Source organism: Carassius auratus, chromosome 35 (assembly GCF_003368295.1).
Source record: "Carassius auratus strain Wakin chromosome 35, ASM336829v1, whole genome shotgun sequence".
In the NCBI taxonomy this organism is placed as follows: Eukaryota; Metazoa; Chordata; class Actinopteri; order Cypriniformes; family Cyprinidae; genus Carassius; species Carassius auratus.
Genome location: NC_039277.1, coordinates 2173765 through 2193031, shown reverse-complemented (window position 1 = coordinate 2193031; position 19267 = coordinate 2173765). Strand labels below are relative to the sequence as shown.

General features: G+C 40.3%; 1 pseudogene; it reads right to left on the bottom strand.

The window, feature by feature from the left end:
- Window positions 1–8923: 8923 nt before the first annotated feature.
- On the bottom strand, window positions 8924–9054 carry LOC113054887 (uncharacterized; annotated as a pseudogene).
- Window positions 9055–19267: the final 10213 nt, after the last annotated feature.

Genomic DNA, 19267 nt, shown 5'->3' with positions numbered 1-19267 from the left:
AGCACCTCTCGGCTTGTGCCTCCCCGGCTTCATATACCATCTCTCCATCAACCAGAACGCCCTCGCCTCAACGAAACCAGGAGGAACCCATGATCACCGACTCCTACCGCCTAGATGCCTCTGAACGGAGACGCCGCATCCAGCAGCGGCTGTGTTTATACTGTGGCGAGGCCACTCACCTGATCCACGCCTGCCCGGTCCGTCCGCCTCGCCCAATGGTGAGTACAGTTTCCATTACCCCATCTGTATCTCACATACCTCATATCAAAGCCCAGATAACAATTAACTCACGTAATCTTCCCATCCATGTCCTGGTGGATTCCGGAGCCGCAAGCAACTTCATCTCATCTCACTTCGTAACCAAGCACCGTATACCCATCACCCAGAATGAGACCACCTACCGTATCACTACCATCCAAGGATCACCGTTAGGAGGAGGCAAAATAACTAGAAGGACCCACGAGCTGGAACTCGTTCTGCCCCACGGACACCGGGAACAACTGGCCCTCCTCGTACTTCCTCGCGCTACCGTTGACGTCGTCCTGGGTAGGCCGTGGCTGGCCCAACATAACCCACGAATCAACTGGAGCACAGGGGAGATCCAGGCATGGGATCCGGGATGCCAGAGTCACATTCACCGTTCACCAGTCCAGAGTTCACAGTCCGAGCCACCGCACCTTCAATTGCACTCCACCTCCATAGGAAGACCTGCCCTTTACTCCTCCTACTCCGATGTGTTCAGCAAGGAACAAGCCACCCGATTACCACCACACCGGCCCTGGGACTGTTGTATCGACCTGCTGCCAGGTGCCAAGCTACCACATGGGAAGATATATCCACTCTCCCGTCCTGAGCAGGTGGCGATGGAGGAATACATCCAGGAGGCTCTCGATCAGGGGTTCATCAGACCATCCACATCTCCAGCTGCATCCAGTTTCTTCTTCGTGCCCAAAAAGGATGGCGGACTTCGACCATGCATCGACTATCGAGTGCTAAATGACGCCACCGTCAAGTTCGCCTACCCATTACCACTCGTTCCGGCGGCTCTGGAGGAACTGCGTGAAGCCAAGGTGTTCACCAAACTCGACCTCCGCAGTGCCTACAATCTGATCCGTATCCGAGAGGGAGACGAGTGGAAGACTGCTTTCATCACCCCTGCCGGGCACTACGAGTATCAGGTTATGCCCTATGGGCTTGCTAACAGTCCATCCATCTTCCAGAGTTTCATGAACGAAATATTCCGTGATTATCTCCACCAATTCGTCATTGTCTACATAGACGATATCCTGATCTACTCCCGGAACATAGAAGAACACCAAACCCATGTCCGCCACGTCTTACAACGACTCCGAGACCACCACCTCTACCTAAAAGCTGAGAAGTGTGAGTTTCACTGCACTACCGTCTCCTTCCTCGGATACGTGATCTCTGCGGAGGGAGTTCAGATGGAGTCAGCCAAAGTAGATGCTGTGACCAACTGGGCGGAACCCACAACGGTGAAAGAACTACAGCGATTCCTTGGCTTTGCCAATTTCTATCGGCGCTTTATCAAGAACTACAGCCTGCACTCTGCTCCTCTAACATCCCTCCTAAAAGGAGGTCAGCGCCGGCTGCGCTGGACACCCCAAGCTCGAGAGGCCTTCAGCCATCTTAAACACCTCTTCACCTCAGCGCCCATTCTTCGACATCCTGACCCGTCCAAGCCTTTCGTAGTAGAGGTGGATGCGGCCAATCACGGCATTGGAGCCGTGCTATCCCAAAGGTCTGGTGAACCTTGCTCACTCCATCCGTGTGCGTACTTCTCTAAGAAACTCTCTCCTGCCGAATGCAATTATGGAATCGGAGACCGTGAGTTGTTGGCCATTAAACTCGCCCTTGAGGAGTGGCGGCACTGGCTAGAGGGAGCTCAGTTCCCATTCACTGTTGTCACCGACCACAAAAATCTCCAATATCTGCAGAATGCCAAAAGACTCAATGCTCGTCAGGCTCGGTGGTCACTCTTCTTTGCTCGCTTTAATTTCCAGATCACGTATCAACCCGGTCACAAGAACACTAAAGCAGATGCCCTGTCCCGTATGTACTCACCAGATCCAGACACCAACAAGCCTGATTCAATTCTACCACCCTCCGTTTTCCTCGCGCCTATCCTCTGGCAGATCGACGAGGAAATTCGAGCCGCCACCCTCGAGGAGCCTGCACCTCCGGAGGTACCCACGGGTCTAATGTACGTGCCCACCAACCAGCGACTCCCCCTACTGGAAAGTACGCACACGTCACCTGGCTCAGGACACCCTGGCAGCAGGCGAACCCTCTCGCTCATCCAGCAGAAGTACTGGTGGCCTAACATGGTTCGTGACGTTACCCGGTACATCCTCGGATGCTCGGTCTGCGCCGTTACCACCACACCTCGTCAACTTCCCGTGGGTAAATTACAACCACTGCCCATTCCTCGCCGACCCTGGACCCATCTAGGGGTGGATTTCGCCACTGACCTTCCCCCCTCAAGGGGGTACACTACCATTCTAGTTGTTGTTGATCGTTTTTCTAAATTCTGCAAACTAATCCCATTAAAGGGTCTTCCCACAGCGTTCGAGACCGCCGAAGCCCTCTTCACCAACGTGTTCCGGAATTATGGCACTCCAGAGGACATTGTCTCGGACAGAGGACCTCAGTTTATCTCCAGGGTCTGGCGAGCGTTCTTCCAACTCCTCGGAACATCCGTCAGTTTATCTTCTGGATATCATCCTCAGACCAACGGCCAGACCGAGCGGAAGATCCAAGAGATCTCACGGTACCTCCGTACTTACTGCTCCCAACACCAGGATACCTGGAGCCAGTATCTGCCGTGGGCTGAGTATGCCCAAAACTCCCTTCGCCAAACCACTACAGGCTTAACCCCTTTTCAATGTGTTTTAGGCTATCAACCACCGCTGTTTCCCTGGTCAGGAGAAGTCTCTGAAGTGCCCGCGGTAGATCACTGGTTCCAGGAGAGCGAGAGGGTGTGGGACTCAGCTCACGTCCATCTCCAACGGGCAGTTCGGAGGCATACAGAGACCGCTAACCGACGCAGATCGCCTAATCCCGTCTATCTACCTGGAGACAAGGTTTGGCTCTCCACTCGGGATATCCGCCTCCGACTGCCCTGCAAAAAGCTGAGTCCCCGCTACATAGGGCCGTTCACCATCCATTCTCAGATAAATCCCGTCACCTACCGCCTGGACCTACCACCACACTACCGGATCTCACCCACGTTTCACGTCTCACTGCTAAAACGTCACACTGATCCAGTTTCTCCTTCCTCCACAGAACCAGAACCGCCTCCCCCTCCAGACCAACCCGAGATCCTCGGAGACAACATCTACCAGGTCCAAGAGATCCTCGACTCCCGGCGGCGGGACGGCCACCTGGAATACCTCATAGATTGGGAGGGGTTCGGTCCCGAAGAGAGGTCGTGGGTACCACGCAATGACATCCTGGATCCGGCTCTCCTCGAAGATTTCCACCGACAACACCCAGACCGCCCGGCTCCCAGAGGTCGTGGTCGTCCCCGTCGTCGCTCTAGGATTCCTGGAGTCACCCGGGGGGGGGGGGGTAGTGTCACACCCTCAGCTCGTTCCCTCAGCCCCAGTCACCATTGCCAGTCACCATCCACTCAATCTCCCATGCACCGCTCACGTGAACCGTCACCTGAATACTGATTACCTGCACCTGCACCAGCAATTACCACACCTTTAAATACTCACCTCACTCATTCACTCACCGGCTGGAATCGAGATTGCATGGACGCTCTTATGGATCTTCTACCTGCTTCTTGTGGATCATATTGTGACTCTGTGGAGATTCAGACACAGCGATTAAGGGAAGTGACTCTTTGTTGTCTGGCCTAGCCTTGTGCTTGAACTCACCTATGTGATCAGTGCTTGAAGATTCTTCGTCTGTGACCACACTTACTTGCTCTGTTAAAAGTCCTATGTTAATAAAGCTTCACGTAAACACTTACCCATCTCCTCCTCTCCTTGTGTGGATGTGACATTGATGTTATGATAAAACATAGTCAAAGAACATGTTATTAAACACATCATTAAATTATTTGAGTGATATGTTTGCAATTGCAGACACTTCACATTATATATTTTTTTCTGGTTTAAATATGTAGATGTCTTTTGCCTGTAAGACTAGAATTCACTTGATTTGAAATTCGGACTCATTTTATTTATCCTGTAGTTGCATTGTGAACCAAGGCAAGAATGCATCCATTATGCAACATGAAAGGTTTTTTAGATGGCTAGAAAATTCAGTCTTCACGTTTTTAAAGCCATTGGTAAAAAGAAGACATTTTCAAGAAGGACGTGAAGGCCTTCAGAACAAAATCAAAGAGGACCAAATGAATAATTGCAAGGTTGGTCTCTGCTCACTGTTTTTCTCTGCGTGCACTTACCTTGAGCACACTGTTGATAAAAAGCCAGTCATATTGATTAGATAAGATACTGAGTACTCTGAGCTCTAGGTTTACATTTTATGTGCCTCATTTTAATAGACTGCAGAATATGAAGCCAGCTATTTGAGAATATGATAGGGTGATATCAACCCAGTGAATACTGACAAATCATTTAGTCATGAATGCATATGACTAACATGAAGTCATGAGACAACTCAGAAAAAGTGAGTTGTGCTGCCCAAGCAAAACTCCCAGACACAGTCTAAATCATTTCACTGTAAATTGGTGCTTGTTAGGAGTGATTTTTGTGTTTTCATTTGTATCTTTTTTTTTTTCTTTTTTTTTTTGCCAGTTGTGTTGTTCGCTGGATAAATTTACCACTCCAAATATTACAAATAACAGCACCACTCTTCTCAACAAGACATACAGAACATCATTCATGTTCATAACGCAATGAAGGAGAATTACACACCTGGGGTATAGGAGTTTCGAAAGCACCTGTGAAAAAGAAGTACTTTAGCATAATACATATTAATTTGCAATAAAATGAATTGTTTGACCAAAAATCTAAATCTGCTGAAGATTTACTAACCCCATCCAATATGTAGATACGTTTGTTTCTTCATGGAAACAGATTTGCAGAAATGTAGCATTGCATCACTTGCACAGTAGATCCTCAGCAGTGAATGGGTGCCGTCAGAATGCAGTCCAACCAGCTGATAAAAACATCACAATAATCCACAAGTAATATACACCACTCCAGTCCATCAGTTAACATCTTGTGGAATGTAAAAAGCTGCATGTTTGTGGCTTTTGGCCAAAATATGCAATTATGTAGCACATAATCCATAACACTTCCTTCAGGGAAATCCATTGCCAGTTTTCTCATATGATAATCAACCCACATATTTGTTTTTGAATTGTTTTGGTTAGTTTGTTCTCTTGAAAACGATGCTTGATCTGTGCATTCAGTATTCCTCTCCTGATTTGGACCTAATGTTTTATTTATTTATTTATTTTTACGGAAACAATGCACTTTTAGCTTCACAAGACATTAACTGATGGGCAGCAGTGGTGTGGATTATTGTGATGTTTTTAATCAGCGTCATTCTGACGGCACCCATTCACTGCAGAGGATCCACTTGAAAGCAAGTGATGTAAAGCTAATTCCTGCAGATCCATTTGGTTCCATACAACCAGGGCATTCAAACAACTGAGGGCCAAAGCCTGGGAAACTTCAGCAGAAGGAGACTCAGTTCTTTGATGAGCTGCTCCGTGTACACAATATGTAAAAGGGATTTATTAGGTAAAAGAAGAGGTGTAAGAAAATGGGCATAAACCAGAAACAGAATCTCATTGGATCGTTCGGGATGGGAATCACATTGATCAAGTGTAGCACAGAAATCAATGCTAATTTTCTCATTGTATCTTGGGACATGTGAGGAAGTGAGGGAAGCAGTCTTTCACCTTGAAAAAAATAAATAAAAGGCAACTATTATCCAACAATAGGATATCAACTTACAACAACACTGGGAAAAGTAAAACTATAATTTAAATTGATTGCAGCATGGTTCTTCATCCTTGTTTAAATTAGAATTTTCCTTCCATTTAATTTTGAAGCTAAAAATATCGAAATATTTAATTTACATTAAATGATTCATGACAGACAAAACTTGACTTGTAAAAGAAGTGATTTACAGGACATTAGGACTGCCTGTGCATAGGGCCCAGGATCTTGTGCAGTGCCCCTGGTCAGACCATGGGTCAGGAAATAAAATACCAAACTTCGTAGTAAATAGTTAATGATGAGAATTGTTCCCCTTTCCTTATATATTGGGTTTCTTTGCTGCAGCATGCTAAACAACCTGTCCTCCAACCAATACGCTCGTATAGGTCGTTTGTCCAAATCCCTGAAATATGACCCATCAGAGCGTATACTACAATTGTGCCCCTATCGGCAAAAGGTCATTTTCATATTAATGTTTTGTACTCTTTTACTTGCTCTCTGGTTTGTGTTTCGTGCAGCTCCGTTTGTAGATTATTGCGTTATACCTTGATTTGTAATCATGCTATCACGGGTTCAATCCCAGAGAACGGACGTTCACATAAAATGTATATGCTCAAGAAATCATAATTTAGCATGATTTCTGTGAGGGTTAGGTTTAGGGGTCATTTCATGACGACAGACGCAAGCACGAAACTGTCATTTTTTTACGCCCGCTAGAGGGCGCTTAACTTTAAAACGTGAATATAGGTCATAATGAGGTGCTTGCACAAACAACCTATATGGTCGTTTTTTGTTGGAGGACAGGCTCTGCTAAATGTTGCTAAATTAATGTTTATGTAAAGCCCTTTGAATGGTAACATCTAATCATTGACTGAATAATAATGAAGATGCTTACCTAGTTGATTAAGATATTTAATTTAAGTTACTGTATGATTTAATTTTTTTTGTAATTAATTCACAGAGTCAACAAATGCCTGAACTGTTTGTCTTTGTTAAAATTTTAAGCAAATTATGATCCATACTGCAGCTTTAACAATTTCATTTATTGGAAAATAAAAATTAGGAAGGATATTCCAGACCAAATTGTGTTTTCTATGCCTTGCATGTAGACCTGTTGATCAGTGTCAGGGGCGGGACTATGGACAGTGCAACCCGGGTCACGTTCTATTCTTGGCACCTTACACAATAAATAATTCCATCGTTTTTTCACCATCCCCTGCTACCAGTGGGAGCCACAACAGTACACACAATAGGCAAATATTCACTATTAACCAAACGCTTTTCACCTGTCTCAAGATCTCTCACTGTTTACACTACGATGCATGAGAGTAAACAGACTCGGCTCTCCTTCTACTCTTATTAGCCTATCTATTTGCCACCTCTTTTTAAACAGTAATGTAGTGTGCATTAAACATTACACAACTTAAACGTTGGCAGATCAATGTGCTGTTCAAACTACATGACTTGCTGTCGGCCTGAAAAACGTTGTGGTGTTCACATTACGTAAATGATCCTCAACAGGTGGTCACACACTATACGAGCTGACAACAACTCCATCACCTAACAGAGTTAGGTACGGTAATGCAAGATTTGCATCTGCATTTGTACTATAATGTATCCACATAGAGAAAACGCAACTGAAAATCCAATTTGCAATTCCTTTTGAAAATTGTCTGAAAAATCCTTCCATAAATTAGTGTTTAAAACTGTTTCCTTCCTTTCCTTAATTTATAATGTATTTCGCATGAAATGTAAATTTCACAAAATTCATCTGCACATGGTTATATCGTGTCCGTAAACAAAAAGAAGCTGCTCCAGCTATTTTGCGTGTGTGGTGGAAGCTACAGTTTGTAGCCATTACTAATGAGCAACATTATTAACACAACAGATTGTTTAAAACAGGCAATCATCTGATGAATAATTTTCTTAAAAAAAAGAAAAAATTAATAAATAAAAAACTAATTTAAAGAGCTTTCAAGCCAATAATAAATATTGTATCAACATTGGACTGAGAAATCCTCTAACTTTTTTAATGTTAATAAAATTTGGTTTCAGTCCGTCAAAACAAGAGTGGAAGACGGAAGATTTGTGCATGTTAACTGCATGAACCACTGGACCCTCACACCTATAGGGCACTGCAAACCTGCTGAGGCATAAAGCCAAGGTTATACCATCTACTATCTAGTGAAACCGTCTCTGCTTCATAACCGGCAGCCATTTAGAAGTGCCTCTGAAGCACAAAAAGACCTGTTCTGAGAGTCTTAACAGGCTAGAGTGCTCGACATACACTCTAAGAGCCCGAACCAGGCAGAGTGGATTTGGACCCTGCTCACCCTCTGGATTGGGGAGTGCTAGAAGGCTGATGACTTGTGCTCTAAATGGAGTGGAGAGCACTGTTGGCACATAACCATGTCGCGGTTTGAGGACAATTCTACATTCTACAGTCGTTAGGACCAAACTCAAAACAGGAAGCACTGACTGACAGTGCTTGCAGATCACCCCCTCACTTTGCCAAAGCTCAAGCCAAAAGAAAGCTTTCTGTGATTTCTGTGACAGGGGCCATAAGTTGGCTGACTGGGGTGGCTCAAAGGGAGGGCTCGTACACTTTGAGTGTTGAAGGGGTGCCCTAATCCCACAACTCTTGTAGAAAAGTTAGCACATGGGTCACTTCATAAAGTGAAGTGAAGTGACATTCAGCCAAGTATGGTGACCCATACTCAGAATTTGTGCTCTGCATTTAACCCATCCGAAATGCACACACACAGAGCAGTGAGCACACACACACACACACACTGTGAGCACACACCCGGAGCAGTGGGCAGCCATTTATGCTGCGGCGCCCGGGGAGCAGTTGGGGGTTCGATGCCTTGCTCAAGGGCACCTAAGTCGTGGTATTGAAGGTGGAGAGAGAACTGTACATGCACTCCCCCCACCCACAATTCCGTCCGGCCCGAGACTAGAACCCACAACCCTTCGATTGGGAGTCCAACCCTCTAACCATTAGGCCACAACTTCCCCTTAAGTAGTCCCCGGATGGGGGACGTATCAGATATTAAACTGATAAGAACAGATACTACACTTGATCTTAGCCAAAAGGCCGAGAAGCGGACAGGTCCTCATTCTGTGCTGCACAGCAGTCAGAGAAGATATTGTAGACAGAGCTCTAGCCTTAGAAAAAAAGGTATTAGTTGCACTCGCAGGTCTGCAGTGACCTGTGAGCAATGAGTTCCCATTCAAACCTGCCAAAAACCAGCCAGTCGTCGAGGTAGTTCAAAATGTGGATTCCCATCTGTCTCAGAGGGGAAAAAGCCTTGTCTATGCACTTCGTAAAAGAGTATGGGTCCAAGGACTATCCGAATGGAAGGACTGTGTACTGATTAGAGTTGGGTATTGATTGGGTTTTTTACGATACCGGTGCCGATTTTTAAATATAAAAAATTTCAAATGAAAATACCAACATAATCGTTTTATAAAGTATGCGTAAATATGTGTAAAGGGCTAGATTTTCACTGGAGGAAATAGCATTGGTGTGATGAGCATAAGTTGCCACTTTCAGTGAATTGATAACTTTCCCATTCAGCCCTACATCTGGAGAGTCTCGTGTTCAAATGGCAAATGTGATGTTTTAAACTGCGCAGGTTTGTTTACCGCATACTGTGCTCGTGTGAAAGGGCTTTTAACAGCATGCGCTCTGGAGAATCCATCGCAATGGAAACAAAGACGTCAAAATCATGCTTCTCTAATACGTCTTATGAAACTGATTTCATTATAATTGCTATTAGTATTATAAATAGTGCAGAATGAGGGATGAGGAAGTCCTGCAGGGCGTAGATGGATGTGCTGCATGAGCAAATGGAGGGCACAGATGCGCAGTGACCACTGCTTCAGTGGGGGGAGCTTGCTATAACCTCTTTCTTTAGTGCCGTCAACAGCAGTGGAAGCGGTGGAAGTATAGAGGGATTCACACACGAGGGTAGTATGTCATCAATAACTGCTATGGTAATTCAAAGAAAAACATAATTCATCTATCAAGAAGAAACAAAGCAACCTCGGCATCTGATCACAGCCCTTCCAGCTCCTTGAGTTCTCTCCATCACTGGAAAGTTACTTCAATATTTACACAGGTCCTGTCTGATACTAACCCATCATCGTTCACCCTTGTGATGTTTTGTTCCTTTTTTTTATCTGCCATCTCTCGCTATCTAGTCAATCTGGTAATATCCATCCTGTGCACTTACTGAGCGCTCTCTTCTCTCTATCATTACTAAACATGCCCCTTACTGCGGATAGGCTGCGAGTGTGTTTTGGGACTGGGTCCGACACTGTGATAAAAAAATTTCAAATATTGCTTAGTGCACCACACATTTTATTTTCACATTTAGGAGGGTAAGATTTTCATTAAATAATAATTTCAATTTCTCATGACTTTAGAAACCATTAAAAACACAAATTCTATGTACAACACTACTTCTATGGTTATGTATGTATGCATGTATGTATTTATATTTAGTGCACTTAAAAGACTATGAACTGTCATTATAATATTTGGACATAAGCTCGATGAAGACAATTCAGAAATGTTTCTCTCTCTCTCTCTCTTTCTTTCATTTTTTTTTATATTTTTTTTTTTGGCGTAGAACAAATAAAATAAATAAAATAATTGTTTTGGAAGTAACTTAAAGATGAATAAATATGCTCCCAAAAAACAATTTGCTTGTGTGTGTGTGTGTGTCCCTGATGTTTAATGATAGCCCATTTCATTTTATAGTCTTGCCTATTTGTGTCTGTCTATGCTGTTGAATGAATAAGCTGACTGTGCTTGGAATGCTATATTAACATACTGTTTGAAAATGACTGTGCAGTGTAATTATAGTACTGTAATAATAAAATATTTTGGGTTGGTGAGGTAAAAATAAATAAATAAATAAATAATATATATATATGAAAGTATCTTATTCTCACCAAGCCAGCATTTATTAGACAGAAAAATAAACCTTAATATTTTAGATTATTATTAAAAACAATTTTTATTTTTTTTATGTTGAATCTGTTCAAAAATTTAATTTATTTAAGTGATGTAATTTATTTCAGCATCATTACTCCAGTCTGCAGTGTCACATGATCCTTCAGACTCAGAAATCATTCTAAAATATCCTGATTGGCTGCTCAATAAACATTTCTGGTTATTATCAATGTTGAAAACAGTTGTCCTGCTTCATATTGTTGTAGAAAAAGGTGATACTTGCTTCAAAATTCGTGTTTTCGGTGTGTGTGTGTGTGAGTGTGTGCAGTTTATGTTGTAGAACAAAACAGCAAAGTACTGCATCATCATGTTGTGTTTAACAAAGGCTTTATTTAACTCATAAATTAATATAAAAACATTATAAAACCACATAGGAATATTTAGAAGCAACCATCGCAACTTCCGGGTTCTGACATCATACATAGCAGTATATGCTGTTAAAAATAGGTAACTGTAAAAATAGGCCACAGTGAAGGAAGGATTTTTTTGTACATATATTTTAATCTGAATTTTACACTTCAATAATTGTATTGTGTTTTAGGGTTAACAGAAGTGTTTGTAAAATTAATTGATAAGGTCCTGGAAGAAAATGACAAGTCCATTTTCATTCAGTCATTCATTCGTTTGTATTTATTTATTTAACAGATACCTACATTTCACATTTTTAATCCAATTCTATGTAAAATTTTGTCTGTTCAAAAATTAAGACAAGTAAGATATTTAAAATGGATGATACTTATTCTGCTAAATTTTTTTCATACTGGAAAGGAAAGGTCAGGTCAAGTGCATTGTGGGATATTGCATAAGTTGTGTACTTCATATTTAAAAAATAGGTCATCAGAGTATTCCAAGCATTCAGAAAATCCACATACTGTGCACAGTATAGATTCTACCTCCTGCAGTAACAGTAGTACAGCATGTGCTTTTTGAGTGTTTGCAGTCAGTCTGTGCATCTGAAGGCATGCGCAAACACACACACCCCCCACTTTATTTAAAGGCAATTCCTCCAGTGTATTTCCCCATCTTTGTCACCATAGCAATGGAATCTAGCTGGCTGATATTCCCGTCTCCAGAGACCTGGCCTTGTTCTCCAGTTCACATGAAACACAGCTGTTTCATCCCTCAACAAAGCAATTAAAGGGTTAGTTCACCCAAGAATGAAAAATTATTCTACTTCCATATTCTTCTACTCACCCTTGAATCATCCCAGATTTATGTGACTTTCTTCTTTCAGAATAATCCAGTCAGAGTTGTACAGAAGTCTTTCAATGGGGTAAGCGGGTGTTTGTTGTCAGCAGTTCAGAAGACGTTAAATAAAGTGCGTGCATCTGTAATAAAACGTCCCCCAAACAGCTCCAGAGGGTGAATAAAGGCCCCCTGTAGCGAATCCATGCGTTTTTGTAAGATAAATATCCAAATTTCAAACGTGATAAAAACTTTTTAACTAGAAGGGAATTTGTTGCTTTCTGTGGTAAAAACACACCCTCTAACCATTGGAAAGTTGGTGGAAAGGTGGTCTGTGGGGGTTACACTGCCAATGAGATTAAGCAAATTAGAAATATGATCAAATATTCATATTATCCTGAGCAACAGAAAAACCATGATGCTTGTTTTTTATACATCTACTTTACCATTTGAACTGTTTTTCCATTATAGGAAATCAATATGTAGTCTCCTGTATAATAGCGATAATGAAGTTATTTTTCCAATCAGGCACCATTCATCCTTTCTCATATTATAGTGACTTATTTTTCCAGTTGATTAAACAAAAAAGCTAACATAATATTTATCAAACTGTAGAACTAATTTTAACTCGGTCCTTGTCGTTGATAGAATTTTCTGGCTTTGTGTTTACAATGTATTATGGTAGGAGGCGCTATTACACATCTTCTGAAAGAGTACAGAATCACGGTGAAGAAGAAGAAGCAGAAATCGCATATGTAAAATAACACAATCACCAAACATGAATCATCATATGAATCAAAAGTGCCTAACATTATTGACTGAAATGTCGGCTCAGGAAGTGGTTTAGGACTGTGAAGCTTTGGATGTGTTGATGGAAGTCATGTACTCCATCTATGTTTTAAATGTCGTTCTGAAACAGATCCAGACATAGTCTTTAGCAAAAACATGATTTACTTAGCTTATTGTTCACAATGTTGCTTTTTTATGAAACATTCAATGTGTGCCGCATTTAATGCACGAGACAAAGCCAACACAGTTGTTGCCGCCCCCTTACGACTAGTTTAAAATGTTTCCATACCTCCGATTTTCCTCCAAACTTGCTCAAAGTTAATACTCCTGTTTTAATTTTTTTCTTTGCTTCTTCAAGCTCCATGTTGCACTTAATCTACTGAATAGTACAGCACGCACAGCAGGTGTGATGCGTCACGCATGCGAGACTGCGAGTGGACGAGACGCTGCGCGTGACACGTGATGTGCTTTATCAAGAGCTCGACAATTTACTCGAGCTCGGGCTCGCGCAGAGAATCTAAGCTCTAGTGACAAACACACTCTACAAACGCAGCTCTTCCTTCTTCTCTGTGCGAGTGCAACAAGAACACGCCCCCTTTTTTGTGTATTCCTGTGGGCGAAGGTTGGTCAAAAAATGGTTCTAGTGACATTATTAATGAAGGAAGTCGAGGGATGTAGTCCAAACTGGTCGTTCGTTGTAGGACAATTCTGTTAAATCAAATATCTCAAATATCAAATATCTAGTGTTCCTGTAGCTCAACTGGTAGAGCACTGCGTAAGCAAGCGCAAGGTTGGGAGTTTGATTCCCCGGGAACACATGATATGTAAAAATTGATAGCCTGAATGCACTGTAAGTCGTTTTGGATAAAAGCGTCCGCTAAATGCATAAATTTAATTTAATTTAATCTCACTTGGCATTGAACTTTGAGCTTTAGAATTTTTCAGATATTATTTAGACTCTAACAACAACATTACACACTAACTAAAGTTTGAAACATGGGATCACGAAGAACGGGACCTTTAAAGAAACCTTGGGAGAACTCTGAGGACAATTGCTTGCCTTGCAAAAGTGAGAGAAATATTGCTGAATATAGGAAATTGAGGACCCTAAAAGGTGACCTAACAAGAGACTGCTCACTTCAGAGCCAGTGGACAGAGCTTGACATAGGTCCAGCCACACCCTAAACATAACAGGATCCACCAATTTGACCCAGTTGGGCCTTGCGTTTACAACTATTGGACTATTGGAGTTACAACTCACCTTCATTGTCCTGGCTCCTTTTGGGATCAGGTTGCAGCTAAACCTGCCAGGGCTTTGTTGGTGATTGAAAGGGAGTGAGTAGGAGGTTTCTGGCGTGGCATATGTGTACAACTGAATTTGCTTCTTCTTGCTCTTGTAACGACAAATACATACAAAATTATGTCTTGGAGAGTATCCTCGAAAAACTGTTGTTTATGTCTAAAGTGAAAGTAAATGGTGGAGAAAGAAATCGCATGTGCATCATTATAATGATACATTGTTTCTTAAAGGGGTCATATGATGCGATTTTCGATTTTTCTTTCTCTTTGGAGTGTTACAAGCTCTTGGTGAATGAAGAAGATCTGTAAAGTTGCAAACACTAAAGTCTCAAATCCAAAGAGATAATGTTTATAAAAGTTAACAGTCAACTGCACCCCCCTAAAACGACAAGTTCTGACACACCTCCATATCTCTACATCACTATCTGGGAAGATTTGCATAATGCCGCCCAAATGTTCACGCAAAGAATGAAGGCATAACTTTTATTCTCTCTGTTGCCACTGCTGCCATGTAGTGTTGTCAAAAAACCCGGTACTTCAGTACCAAATCGGTACTAAAAAATGTAAATGTCACAGTACCAGGTCTCTTTTTAGTACCGGTGGTACCGAGGACACGGTCAACCCGGTTCTTGACGCACACAGCACTATGATTTCCACGAAGCAGAAAACGCAGACGGAATCTCAAAATCCAGTCATATAAACTTACATTTTAATATGGATAGTCACGGAATTTGTCAAAGTTAACATAATTAATTTTTTCAATTGCTGTAAATTGTCAATTTCAAAATGAGGGAAATGATGGGTGACCTCTTTTATTAAAATATATTTATTTATTTTATTTATTTTTTCCTGTTCACCTATTTCTGTTCTGTAACTTCCATTTTGTCTTTCCAGTCAAGCAGAAGTTTGACATCTGTCGGGCTATCGAGACTGGAACAGAAGTAGATGAAGATCTTTTTGCTGACATTATTGACCAAAAGCCTGACACTCTTTGGATGATAGTTGTTTGTTTTTAAGCTTGTGAAAGGTGTTATTTCATATTTCATGTAAGATATTACAGAACACTGCCACACCAGTCAAGGAGGTATAGGCAGTTCATTATGTATGCTAATCAAGAGCAAGGATAATAATTTTATGTGTGTATAAAATAGCTTATTTATTTTGGTATATGATTATATAGATTTGTTATGGTTTGCGTTTTCTTTTTTTGCATTTAGACTGGGACATTGATATGTCCTCCCTGTTATTGCTGGTCTATCTCCTGCCACCACCTTCTAGCAGAAATGAGAAGTTTGTCAAGATCTGTGTGCGTGAAGCTTTGCATCGTGTAGTAAGATTTCACAAGGTACGCTTACTCTTAATGTTATGTAGAATGTTTATTAATGTGTAGGTGTACATTCATTTAAACGAGAATGTTTTTTTCTGTTTTCAGTCCTCTTGCAGTTTTGAAGAAGTCCTTGGTTCAACACAGACAACACAGCCCTACATCTTTACAGTTGGCACTTCGAAGAGTAACATCCATGGCTACTACATTGCTGCGGATGACGGCTCATCCCCTGCATGACTAAGTCCTCTCTCAGCCTTTGTATTTTTCAATGTATTGATATTTTAATATTTCAGAAAACTAAGCTGGGAATGGGTTGGGTCTTAATGCCATCCAGACATTTTGCCTCATTAGAGTTTACTTTATTATCTGCTTCTACTGCAGATAATAAAGTGTTTTCTCCACTCATCTCGAATGGAATGACTGTTCATCTGAAACATTTGATCTGTGAACACCACGCTGTTCAAAGAACTCTATCCAAGAAGTCTTATTCCCAAGCTTCACTTCATGATCCACTATCCCTGATGCATCAGAAAGATAGGCCCACTTGTTCATGTTTGGGGGATGCACTGTGAGGCAAAATATCACTTTTGTTTTTTGTAAAAAAAATTAACATTACCAAGTCATTAGCATTTAACAGTAGTAATATGAATTGCACTAATGACTGAAATTTAAATGTGTTCTTTTAATGCTGTGTCACACAGTTTTTTATGCATTCTGTACTAATTATGTTTTTAAACACGACATGAGTTGCATTTCTTTGTGGTCTGTTGAATTTGAGAAAACAAATCCAATGGGTTTGAAATGATCTGTAAATAAATACAATTTAAAAAAAAACTGAACATTCGGAAATTTTGAATTTTTTCTTACTTCCGGAGTGCTAAAAGCACAATTAATCTTTGTACATTTTTGGAATAAACCCATGTGGTAGGTATTTTACTCTGTCAGTGTAAAAAATAACCTTTTGAATCGATGTATAATACACTCTTGCAGAGAGTAATACACAGTGTACACTAGAGTATATTGTACACTTTTGGTGTAAAACAATGTACACTGTCGAGGGGTATATATTCAACACTTTTGAAAGTGTTACTTAAACACCAGGTGGTTTTATATACACACCAGATAAGTGTAAAATTTGTGGAGTTAAATGAACACTGGGCAACTTTCTGTGTGTATCTTGTAATCCCCTCTCACAAACATTACCAGACGTAAAAGCTAAACATAGACAATAAATAAACTAGGTCACACTTCAACTGTATTCAACTTCACCATTACTAAAACTATTTGTATTACCAAGCTTATATAGACGATGCATGAGTAAAAACATCCTGCTGTGCATGTAAAGTCTGATGTCTGATGGCATAATTTACTTCGCCAGCACTATATGTAAAACCCTAATCTTCCTTTTTCTACTTACTGTAGATGTTCGCTTTACAATCCTAGTTATAAATTAATGGCTGCCTTCCTCAGCTGTGCTGTCGGTATCTCAAAAATTTCCCAAAAGATATCCAAATCCATTCAGACAGGCTCGGATCAAAGCCGTTTGCTCAATGAAATTAGAAGTAACAAAGCTTAATGGAGGCCTTGTGGTGAACAAAGTCTTGCATCATCACACTGGCTGAATTATTCAATCATGGTGACTGACAAATGCTCCTTTCTTCCTCAGCTACGCTTCATGTTATTGAAGGCAGAATGCCTTTGAACCTGCAGCCAGAGTAGGTCTGATGACTACACGACATACCAGTGTTGCCAAACCTCAAGAAGAATGTGAAATCTGAGACAAAAAAAAAAGCTTGCAAAAAAAATTTTTTACGGCGTTGAACTAACTTTACAGAAAATATCACGTTATTTGAAAGTTTATTTTTAATATTCTAAAAACATTAAAATGACAGATTTTCTTGCTGTGATCATAATGTTATTTAAAGGCTACAAAAATGTTCCAAGAATGTTGTTCTAAGAAGATTTTCTTTCAGTGTTGTCTTTCAATGAGAATAATAAGGTAATAAGAAAATTCCACAAACATTACTTTAAGAACATTTTGTCCTAACATGCCCACATGGAAAAAATCTATATAAACATATATGTTTCAATATAGGTTTTGATATAGGTTTTTAATATATGTGACATATATAAAATTGGCCGTTTTCCTATATTATATGTACATATATGTACATATATGCACACATATATTTACACATATATGTACGTATATATATATATATATATATATATATATAGGTACATATGCACGTATATATGCACCTATATGTTCACCTATAATAATAAAATTAAAATCCATAGCTGCTAGGCAACATAAATAAAAGTCCAAAATGTAGAAATGTACATTATCTATTTACTCAAGATCAAAATATAGTACAAGATCAAAAATAAGACAAAAAAACTGAACATAAAAAAAAAATATCTTTTTGCTCTTCTCAGCTCCATAAGCTATATAAAATTAATATCGTGTATGTATATGGCTTATATGTGGATATGAAGAAGCGATACAGGAGACCTATATTTCCTGTATATGCACATATATGCACCTCAATTTTGCCTATTATCATATATGTGCATATACACTGCATATAGGTTCTTTCCATGTGGGCATTTATATAACTTTTAAAAAACGTTAGTGAATGTTTAGAGAAAGTTCCCTGTTAGCTGGGATACTACATGTCAATGTTGGACTCAAAAGCTCAGCAAATTATATGCTATGAATTATTCAGCTATGCATTCATTTATTTTTAATCTCACCAATAACAGAAATATAAATTTCAGATGAAGGCCATTAAAGATGGCATTCGTTCCATGCCTTTGAAAAGATTGCTCTGAACACAATCCAAATATGAGGGTGACAAAAATTATTCAGCGTGAAAAATTTATTGTACTGAGCACCTGTTTTTTTCTTTTGTGTGTGTGTGTGTGTGTGTGTGTGTGTGCAGTGATTTCTGCATGCATTCTCATGCTCAGAGTGAATGGACTGATGGCTTGTTGGAGTGTAAGTATCAGTTGCATGATTTTGTGAATCTGGAAAATGAGCAAATGTGACAGTTGGCCCAGAGATGCGTCACACGTGTTGAGATCACACACATTCTGTCTGTTTTTAGGCTGTTAACCTCCTGAGATGCACAACACACAGTAAAACTTATTAAGATGAATGTCTTACATTGCTTATGTTCACACATTCCATATGTTTTTTTGTTTTTTTTTTCATATTTCTGAGATTTGGCATGAATGATTTATGTAAAACCAAAAGCAATTACTAGGTGGTTGCACATAGTGATATTAATACATTTAGCAGGGTTTAGATCATTTGCATCATAGAGTAACTATGTGGCAAACCACTATAACTGTAAAAGTGGATGTTGCTATTATACTCAATTCAAGGGCTCATTTGTATAGAAATGCTGCCCTCTGTTGTTGCATTATTGAACTTACAAGTAAAACATGGAAAATTGCATTTCTATCCTTCTGATTTTTGAGTCTTGATCTCTGTATAGTGGGACAAGAGACTATATACAGTAACTGACATATAAGATATAACTGAATCCCAAATGGAACGTTGAAATCCCAAAATCAAAATAATTAAAAGAAGAAAAAATACAGTGGACACAAAGATGTTCTGCAGTGTGACATAATTCATAAGTAAACATGCAATAAATATTAAGAAATAAATACACTTAATTACTTTAAAAA